The 11,272-nt window shown below is 39.5% G+C and overlaps 2 pseudogenes; both read left to right on the plus strand.

Annotated features, from left to right (window-relative positions):
* Window positions 1–295: 295 nt before the first annotated feature.
* LOC138444063 (olfactory receptor 4F15-like) lies at window positions 296–1,246 on the plus strand (annotated as a pseudogene).
* A 6,832-nt stretch (window positions 1,247–8,078) lies between these two features.
* On the plus strand, window positions 8,079–9,023 carry LOC138444138 (zinc finger protein 805-like; annotated as a pseudogene).
* Window positions 9,024–11,272: the final 2,249 nt, after the last annotated feature.

An 11,272-nucleotide genomic window follows, 5' to 3' on the forward strand; every position in this document is an offset into this window, starting at 1 on the left:
AGGAATATGTTACTCATTTTTCCTAATTCCTCCACCTTACCTGCCATGTTTCCACATAATTTCTTTGTCGCCCTGGACTAACTTTTGATTATCTCATTTCTCTTATTCACTTATCATCATTCTTTCAGCTCCCCTATCTGTAAGTCTTCTCACTTCATATTTTGGCATTTACAATATGTTTTCCACAGATTCATTGATGAACAAATAATGTATTAATTTTGGTACTCACATTTCTCATTTCTTTCTTATTTTCTACCTTCAGACTATTTCAGCTTCTTCTCTACTGATTGAGTCAATGGATGGAGTAAATGACTCTGTGGTATCTGAATTTGTACTAATCGGACTTTCAAATTCATGGAAAATGCAACTTTTTATTTTTATTTTTTTGGTTCTCCTTTGTGTTCTACATGGGAATTATCCTGGGAAACTTCTTTGTTGTGTTCACAGTAATTATTGACTCTCATTTACACTCCCCTGTGTACTTCCTGTTGGCCAACCTCTCTATTGATCTAGGTCTTTCCTCTACCACGGTACCCAAAATGATCTCTGATCTTTTCACTAACTGCAACATCATTTCTTTCCCAAAATGTATGACACAGATATTTTTTTAATTCATGTCATGGGTGGAGTTGAGATGGTGCTGCTCATAGCCATGGCATTTGACAGGTATACTGCAATCTGTAAGCCTCTCCACTACCTGACAATTATGAGCTCCAAAATGTGTGTTTCATTTGTAGTGGTTGCCTGGATAGTGGGGATAATCCATGCTGTATCTCATGTTTGTTTGTTTTTGTCATAAACTTGCCTTTTTGTGGTCTCAATAAAATAAACAGTTTTTTATTGTGATTTGCCTCGGGTCATGAAACTTGCTTGTGTAGACACTTACAAGCTGGAGTTTGTAATTATTGCTAATAGTGGGTTTATTTCCATGGCTGCCTTCTTCTCTTTAATTATATCCTACATTTTCATTTTGGTCACGGTCTGGAAAGCTTCAGGAGACTTATCCAAAGCGTTTGTCACACTGTCAGCTCACATCACTGTAATAATTTTGTTTTTTATGCCATATATGTTTCTCTATGTGTGGCCTTTCCCTGCAACATCACTGGATAAGTATTTGTTTATTGATGCCTTTGCCATCACCCTTGTCTTGAATCCTGCCATTTATACATTAAGAAACAAAGATATGAGAATTGCCATGAGAAGACTGGGCAAACGGATTCTAGGCTCTAGTGGGATCTTACAGTGAATGGAGCAAATCTAGAGTACAAGATACTTCAGGCTCACTAAAAACACTGAGAGTCATGTGACTATCATCATTACTATGGTAAGAATTACTATTTTGAATGATAGTTCAACAAAGTTACACCTGTAGAAACTGATGTGTCAAGTCAGAGTTGACTTTATTTTGCCAATCACAGAGAATAAATTGACTTCATCTACTTTCATGGAGAAGAGAGATGAGAAGAGAAAACTGAGCTGATTTCCAGGCATAAACTTAACATTCAAATACCATTTTCTGTGTGACATTTCTTACTTCTTTCTTTATTAGGTGTGATTACTGTCAATTACAAATAAATATCTCAAAAAGTGCTAGAAATTTCTCATAGCAAAATAATGGATTAAATAGATTAAATGTAAGATGCTAAAGCTGAAACTCCACTTTGGCCACCTCATGCGAAGAGCTGACTCATTGGAAAAGACTTTGATGCTGGGAGGGATTGGGGGCAGGAGAAGAAGGGGACGACAGAGGATGAGATGGCTGAATGGAATCACTGACTCAATGGACGTGAGTCTGAGTGAACTCCGGGAGTTGGTGATGAACAGGGAGGCCTGGCGTGCTGCGATTCATGGGGTCGCAAAGAGTCTGACATGACTGAGCGACTGAACTAAACTGAAGTTTAATTATGGGGAAACAATGGAAACAGCGACAGGAGTTGTGATTGACAGGGAAGCCTGGCATGCTGCGGTCCATGGGGTCACAAAGAGTTGGACACAACTGAGTGACTGAACTTAACTGAAGTTTAATTATAAATAAAGTATATTTTTAAAATTTTCTATCTCAATTTTAGTTTGATTTAAAATAAGAATAAAATCAGCTATGTATTTCCTATGTTAAGCCTTGAACTCAACACTTGACTATACTTTGAGCTTTTTAAATTTAGGATGCTATTTCAGTTTTGAGTTTAGACTTGAATGAGATTTGAGTGACTGCAGGTAGAAAATTTTTTTAACACTATCAATACTTTAGATAAATACAGACCAAAGATTTTTGGACTCTTACTTTCCTGTCATTCTGAAAATGAATGTCTTCTAATATTCAATCAGCCTAGTTTATTCTTTTTAAAAAGCATAGCCATAATAGCTTTTTCACAAGATAATAATCACCCAAAGATGGCATTTAGAGGTCCTGGTTTCCTTGAATATGTTTTCTTATCTATCAGACTATCTTCTCCCACAAGAGTTTATGTATCTTAGTTTGATAGCCTTGGATAAATGGAAAGCCAAAAATGTTGAGGCATAATCAATTTAAATGAGGATTTCTACATCTGGATTCCTCATTTTAATAGATGAGATTTTGTTGAAGATACACATAACTTTTTTTTCATCTCCTATTGCTCTGGAAATAAAATCTGCTCAATTAAAAGAACTGAAAGCTTATTTTTTGTCCTTTTTTCAGGAATCTACAATTACATCTTTGACTTTCTCTGTATAAATAAATCAATAATACTTCTTTTTAATTTTTTTTATTCATCTGGACAGGAATTATTTTTTTTACTTAAGTATTGCTGTCAGCTCCTTCCTTTAAATACTCTATTGGGCCTCTGAAACACTACAATCTCCTGGTTTTCCTCCTACACCTTGGGTAATTCCTTCTCAGTATCTGTTTGTTGCTTTTCCCTCATTTGCTCAACCAACAAACTTAGGATTCCTCAGAATTGCATCTTTGGCCTATTCTCACTTTGTATTCTGTCCCTAGATGACATCCATTCCCACGGTTTTAATTACTATGCCTAGCTTTTAGCTTGGGGCTCTCAAAGCCAGGTTACTAGTTCTTAAGTTCCTAATCCACAAATCTGTCTTCTTACTTGGATACTTCACAGACAATGCACACTCAGCAGGTCTACAACTAACCTGTCTCCTTTTTCTCACACACTTTCTTTCAGAGTCACAGTAAATGGGTTAAACACTCAGTCGCTCAATTTAAAATGTGGTGTAGTAATAGACTGTCTATGAAAGAGACATGTGGACTCACTTATAGAAGAAGGCAAAGTGGTTTAAAAGGCTTTACAAATAGCTGAGGAAAGGAGAGAATCAAAAGGCAAGGCAGAAAGGTGAAGATATACCCAACTGAATGCAGAGTTCCAGAGAATGGCAAGGAGAGATAAGAAGGCCTTCTTAAGTGAAGATTGCAAAGACATAGAGGAAAACTATAGAATGGGAAAGAATAGAGATCTCTGTAAGGAAACCAAAATATCAAAGGGAACATTTCATGAAAGGATGTATATAATAAAGGACAGAAACAGTAAGGGCTTAACAGAAGCAGAAGAGATTAAAAGAGGTGGCAAGTATACACAGAAAAATTAGACAAGAAAGATCTTAATGACCCAGATAAGTATGAAGATGTGGTCACTCACCTACAGACAGACACTCTAGAGTATAAAGTCAACTGGGTCTTAGGAAGCATTACTATAAACAAAGCTAGTGGTGGTGATAGAATTCCAGCTGAGCTATTTCAAATTCTAAAAGATGATGATGTTAAAGTGCTGCACTCAATATGCCAGCCAGCTTGGAAAACTCAGTAGTGGACATAGGGCTGGAAAAGGTCAGTTTTCATTCCAATGCCAAGAAAGGCAATGCCAAAGAATGTCCAAACTACCATACATTTGCACTCATATCACATGCTAGCAAAGTAATGTTCAAAATTTTTCAAGCTAGAGTTCAGCATTATGTGAAATGAGATGCACAAGCTGAGTTTTAAAGAGACAGAGGAGCCAAAAATCAAATTGCCAATATTTCTTGGATCATGGCAAAATCAAGAGAGTTCCAGAAAAGCATCTACTTCTGCTTCATTGACCAAAGCCTTTGACTCTGGATCACAACAAACTGAAAAATTCTTAAAGAGATAGAGTACCAGACCACCTTACCTGTCTCCTGAAGAACCTGTATGAAGGTCAAGAAACAAGTTTTAGAACCAGACATGGAACAATGAACTGGTTCCAAATTGGGATAGGACTATATAGTCACCTTTTGGTCCCAAGTTGGGACAAGACTGTATATTATCATCGTACTTATTTAACTTACATTCAGAATAAATCATGTGAAATACCAGGCTGAGTGAATCACAAGCTAGAATAAAGACTGCCAGGAGAAATATCAGCAACCTCAGATATACAGATGATACACTCTAATAACAGAAAGAGAAGAGGAAGTGAAAACCCTCTTGATGAGGGTGAAAGAGGAGAGTGAAAAAGTTGGCGTAAAACTCAACATTCAAAAGACTAAGATCATGGCATCCAGTCCCATCACTTCATGGCAAACAGAGGGGGAAAAGTGGAAGCAGTAACAGATTTTATATTTTGGGGCTCAAAAATCACTATGGACAGAGATTGCAGGCATGAAATTAAAAGATGCTTGCTTCTTGGAAGAAAAGCTATGACAAACATCAGTTCAGCTCAGTTCAGCTCAGTTCAGTAGCACAGTCATGACTGACTCTTTGCGACCCCATGTATCACAGCATGCCAGGCCTCCCTGTCCATCACCAACTCCCAGAGTTCACTCAAACTCATGTGCCTCGAGTCGGCAATGCCATCCAACCCTCTCAACCTCTGTCGTCCCCTTCTTCTCCTGCCCCCAATCCCTCCCAGCATCAGGGTCTTTTCCAATGAGTCAAATCTTCACATGAGGTGGCCAAAGTATTGGAGTTTCAGCCTCAGCATCAGTCCTTCCAATGAACACTCAAGACTGGTCTCCTTTAGGATGGACTGGTTGCATCTCCTTGCAGTCCAAGGGACATGCAAGAGTCTTCTCCAACACCACAGTTCAAAAGCATCAATTCTTTGGCACTCAGCTTTCTTCACAGTCCAACTCTCACATCCATACATGATGACTGGAAAAACCATAGCCTTGACTAGACAGACCTTTGTTGGTAAAGTAATATCTCTGCTTTTTAATATGCCTTCTAGCTTGGTCATAACTTTCCTTCCAAGGAGTAAGCGTCTTATAATTTTATGGCTGCAATCACCATCTGCAGTGGTTTTGGAGACCCCCAAAATAAAGTCTGATACTGTTTCCACTGTTTCCCCTTCTATTTCCCATGAAGTGATGGGACCGGATGCCATGATCTTCGTTTTCTGAATGTTGAGCTTTAAGCCAACTTTTTCACTCTCCTCTTTCACTTTCATCAAGAGGCTTTTTAGTTCCTTTTCACTTTCTGCCATGAGGGTGGTGTCATCTGCATATCTGAGGTTATTGATATTTCTCCCGGCAATCTTGATTTGAGCTTGTGCTTCTACCAACCCAGCCTTTCTCATGATGTACTCTGCATATAAGTTAAATAAGCAGGGTGACAATATACAGCCTTGACGTACTCCTTTTCCTATTTGGAACCAGTCTGTTGTTCCATGTCCAGTTCTAACTGTTGTGTCTTGACCTTCATACATATTTCTCAGGAGACAGGTCATGTGGCCTGGTATTCCCATCTCTTTCAGAATTTTCCACAGTTTATTGCGATTCACACAGAAGATATTGAGAAGAGGTGTCAAGAATACAGAGAAGAACTGACAAAAAAGATCTTCATGACCCAGATAATCACGATGGTGTGATCACTCACCTAGAGCCAGACATCCTGGACTGCGAAGTCAAGTGGGCCGTAGGAAGCATCACTATGAACAAAGTGATCCACACTATGCCACTTGACTTGGCATAGTCAATAAAGCAGAAATAGATGTTTTTCTGGAACTCTCTTCCATTTTCCATGATCCAGCAGATGTTGGCAATTTGATCTTTGGTTGCTCTGCCTTTTCTAAAACCAGCTTGAACATCTGGAAGTTCATGGTTCACGTATTGCTTGCTGAAGCCTGGCTTGGAGAATTTTGAACATTACTTTACTAGCGTGTGAGATGAGTGCAATTGTGCAGTAGTTTGAACATTCTTTCACATAGCCTTTCTTTGAGATTGGAATGAAAACTGACCTTTCCAGTACTGTGGGCACTGCTGAGTTTTCCAAATTTGCTGCCATATTGAGTACAGCACTTTCACAGCATCATCTTTCAGGATTTGAAACAGCTCAACTGGAATTCCTTCACCTCCACTAGCTTTGTTCATAGTGATGCTTCCTAAGGCCCACTTGACTTCGCATTCCAGGATGTCTGGCTCTAGGTGAATGATCACACCATCATGATTATCTGGGTCGTGAAGATCTTTTTTGTACAGTTCTTCTGTGTATTCTTGACACCTCTTTTCAATATCTTCTGCTTCTGTTAGGTCCATACCACTTCTGTCCTTTATCAAGCCCATCTTTACATGAAATGTTCCCTTGGTATCTCTACTTTTCTTGAAGAGATCTCTAGTCTTTCCCATTCTGTTGTTTTCCTCTATTTCTTTGCATTGACTGCAGAGGAAGGCTTTCTTATCTCTCCTTGCTATTCTTTGGAACTCTGCTATTCTTTGGAACTCTGCTACTCTTTGGAATTCTTTGGAACTTCGCTTTTCGCTTCTCTTCCTTTCACAGCTATTTGTAATGCCTCCTCAGACAGCCATTTTGCTTTTTTACATTTCTTTTCCACGAGGATGGTCTTGATCCCTGTCTCCTGTACAATGTCATGAACCACCATCCATAGCTCATCAGGTACTCTATCAGATCTAGTCCCTTAAATCTATCTCTCATTTCTACTATATAATCATAAGGGATGTGATTTAGGTCATAACTGAATGGTCTAGTGTTTTCCCTACTTTCTTCAATTATGTCTGAATTTGGCAACAAGGAGTTCATGATCTGAGCCACAGTCAGCACCTGATCTTATTTTGGCTGACTGTATAGAGCTTCTCCATCTTTGGCTGCAAAGAACATAATCAATCTGATTTCAGTGTTGACCATCTGGTGATGTCCATGTGTAGAGTCTTCTCTTGTGTTGTTGGAAGAGGGTATTTGCTATGACCAGTGTGTTCTCTTGGCAAAACTTTATTAGGCTTTGCCATTCTTCATTTTGTATTCCAAGGCCAAATTTGCCTGTTACTCCAGGTGTTTCTTGACTTCCTACTTTTGCATTCCATGCCCCTATAATGAAAAGTACATATTTTTTGGATGTTAGTTCTAAAAGGTCTTGTAGATATTCATAGAACCATTCAACATCAGCTTCTTCAGCATTACTGGTTGGGGCATAGGCTTAGATCACTGTGACAAACATAGGCAGTCTTTTAAAAAGTAGAGACCTCACTACCAACAAAGGTCCATATAGTCAAAATTATGGTTTTTCCAGTAGGCATGTACAGATGTGTGAGTTGGTCATGAAGAAGGCTGAACACCAAAGAAATGATGTTTTTGAACTGTGGTGCTGGAGAAGGCACTTGAGTGTCCCTTGGACTGCAAGGAGATCAAACCAGTCAATCCTAAAGAAAATCAACACTGAATATTCATTAAAACAACTTCTACTGAAGTTGACACTCCAGTACTTTCACCACCTGATATGAAGAGCTGATTCATTGGAAAAGACCATGAGGTTAGGAAAAAGTGAAGACAAAAGAAGGGGGCAATGGAGGATGAGATGATTAGGTAGTATTACCAACTCAGAAGACATGAATTTGAGCAGACATCGGGCAATAGTGGAGGGCAGTGGAGGCTGATGTGCTACAGGCCATGGGGATGCAGGCAGACATGACTTAGTTATTAAACAACAACAGCCTTGTAATCCACAGTGGATTAGTCCAGGATTCCCCCACAGACCAAAAAAAAAAAAAAAAAGATCTGAAGATGCTCAAATTCCTTATACAAAGTCATATAGTTGTATAAGGGATTTGCATACAACGTACACAAGTGTGGGAAGGCCTTCTGAGACAAGAAAAGTTTCCTATGACACCACATGATCCACATGGGACAGAAGCCCTTCAAGTGCATGGAATGTGGGAAAGCCTTCCACCACAGGTCACAGCTCACAACGCACCAGCGGATCCACACCAGGGAGAAGCAAGTGTGAGAAGGGCTTCTGTGACAGCACCAGATGCATTCAACACTCCATCACCCATACTGGGGAAAAGCCCTATAAGGGCAGCGAGTATGAGAAGGCCTTCCAACACAAGACAGGTTTCCTGTGACACCACATCATCCCCACGGGAGAGAAGCTCTTTGAGTGCATGGAGTATGGAAAGATCTTCCACCACAGGTCACAGCTCACGACACATCAGTGGATCCACACCAGGGAGAAGCAAGTGTGGGAACGGCTTCTGTGACAGCAGACCAGACTCATTCAACACTCCATCACCCATACCGGGGAGAGGCCTTACAAGTGCCTCAAGTGTGGGAAGGTCTTCTACACAAGCCATACCTCAACGAGCACCAGTGGATCCACAGAGGGGAGAAGCCCTATGTATGCACTGAGTGTGAAAAGGCCTTCATCTACTGCTCCGCTTTTATCTTACATAAAAGGGCCCACACTGGAGAGAAACCCTATGAATGCAAAGACTGTGGAAAGGCCTTTAGCAATCGGTCAGGCCTCAGCTGGCACTTCACCATCCACAGTGAAGAGAAGTCCTACAAGGGCAGAGCGTGTGGCAAAGCCTTCAACCACAAGTCATACCTCACCAGCCACAAGCAGATTCACAGTGGAGAGAAGCCCTACAAATGCGTGGTGTGTGGGAAGGTCTTCTGGTGGAGCACAAGCCTCATTCAACACTCCATCATCCACACCAGAGAGAAGCCCTATGAGTGAAGTGAGTGTGGAAAGGCCTTCAGTCGCAGCTCATCCCTTACTGAGAATCAAAGGGTTCATAATGGGAGAAACCCTGTCAATGTGACAGATGTGGGATGACTCTGCACACTTATGTAGTTTCACTCTTAGGAGTTCAACCTCTAAGAACTCCTTCTGGGGAGAGACTTCTGCATGTAACCCCTGAGGAAAATCTGAGGAGGGAACAACTTACTCAGAATCTGATCATTCATACCCAAAAGAAATTCCATCATTTTTCTTCCCTGTGAAAAAAACCTATTGCAGGATATCAGTTTTCATCTAAAGAGTCATGTTAGAAATGGACTCAGCCTGGAAACTTATTCTATATCTGATAATTCACACAAAAGAGTGGTCCAATCTTTATTGTGCATATAGCAGAGACTTCAGGCACATCTTCCTCCTCGATTTACACTGCAAAATTATATCAGGGACATTTAACAAAAAAGGGGGAGACATGGAAGAGAAAAGAGAGAAATACAAACACAGCTTTCATATTTCCATGATAAGCCTATGGCATTTGTCATCCCTTAGTTTATCCGAGGTAAGAGGAGTGTTGTTGCAGAGATCAGAGGACCTCGTTCCTTTTATTTATCTTGTATATACATGCATTGCTGTCCATTGCCAGGAGAGTTAAACAGTTGAGAGTACATCTGAAAAGATTTACTGAAAGCCACCTTTGCTTCCTAGTAGCTCAGATGGTAAAGCATCCACCTGCAATGCAGGAGACCAGGGTTCTGTCCCTGGGTCAGGAAGATCCTCTGGAGCAGGAAATGACAACTTACTCCAGTATTCTTGCTTGGAGAATTTCATGGACAGAGGAGACTGGCAGGCTACATTCCATGGGGTCACAAGAGTCAGACACAACTGAGCAACTGACACACACACTACATACATTCTTCCTTATACTTGAAATCTTCTAGACTATTTATAATATCTAATAGAATATAAATGCTATGTAAATATATGCCAGCATGTGGCAAATTAAAATTTTGCTTAATGGAACTTTCTGGAATTTTTTCTAATATTTTTTATCTGTAGTTGGTTGAACCCTCACATATGGAACTAGAGATATGGAGGGCCAGCTATATGTACCACAATTTCTTTATCTACCCATCCATCAGTGGACACTTGTGTTGTTTCCATATCTTGACTATCGTGAAAACTTCTGCTATGCACATGATGGTGCAGATATCACTTTAATTAGTGTTTTTGTTTCTTCTGGTTTTGATTTATCATTGTATATAAAATCATATATGGATTATATGATAGTTTTAATTTTTAGGAACCTCTATAGAGGTTGCATTAATTTGCATTCCCACAGAACAGTACACATGGGTTCCCTTTTCTTCAAATTCATGTCATCACTTTTTTATTTCATATCTTTATGATAATAGCCATTCTGACAGATGTGAGGTGATACCATTGTGGTTTTGATTCACATTTCCTTAGTGATGGTTAACATCTTTTCATGTATCTATTGGACAACAGTATGTCAGTTAATAGGCAAAAATCACTAAATGGGAATAAATCAGGAATTGTTATGAGAATATGCCCCATGCATAAAGCCTAAGCCTTGTCTCTTGAAAAAAAAAAATTGATAAATGAACCTCATTCTCTCCCAGTCAATGAACGAGAGTGTCAGGAAGAAGTGTGAACGACTTCTTACCCTTCCCCACCTCAGTAACTGTAAGTGAGTTTGTGGTTCCAAATTTTCTGTTCCAAATGGTACTTATTTCTTAGCCATCCAGCACGTTATCTCTCTCAATATAAAGGAGATATTCTTATATCTTCTTTTTTTTTTCTTACTTCTCATCACCAAGTAACTGTTCTGATACTTTTTCTCTTGGGAAAATTAACATGACTTGTAGACATGGTTCCCAGGAGAAATCAATAAAATGCTGGTTACTAGGGATCTCAGAATATCAATGGTCCCCCAAACCTAGTGCTACTAATTAACTATAATCTCACCGGGAAAAAACTTATGTATTTTTGTTCTAGAGGTGATTACACTACAAAGCAGAAATCTAAATTATTGTGTTTCAACAAATGCATCCTAGAAAAGTTAAGTCATAAAAATTTACCTAAAACTGAACCATATCACAGCAATCTCATATTTCTCTAGCACTTTCTTTCTTTTCTCCAGTTCCGATTATTCCCAATCCTTTTGACACCATTCTTCACCAGATTATATTATGCCTGAAGAAGGGACCAATATTTATGATGGCTGTCCTTGGTGAGTTAGTATCTCAAAGTTCCTGTATCTCTCACCATCTTCTTTATCATCTTATATGATGAAGTCCCCACATTTCCCATTGTGGAGACTGAATATG

Source organism: Ovis canadensis, chromosome 7 (assembly GCF_042477335.2).
Source record: "Ovis canadensis isolate MfBH-ARS-UI-01 breed Bighorn chromosome 7, ARS-UI_OviCan_v2, whole genome shotgun sequence".
In the NCBI taxonomy this organism is placed as follows: domain Eukaryota; kingdom Metazoa; phylum Chordata; class Mammalia; order Artiodactyla; family Bovidae; genus Ovis; species Ovis canadensis.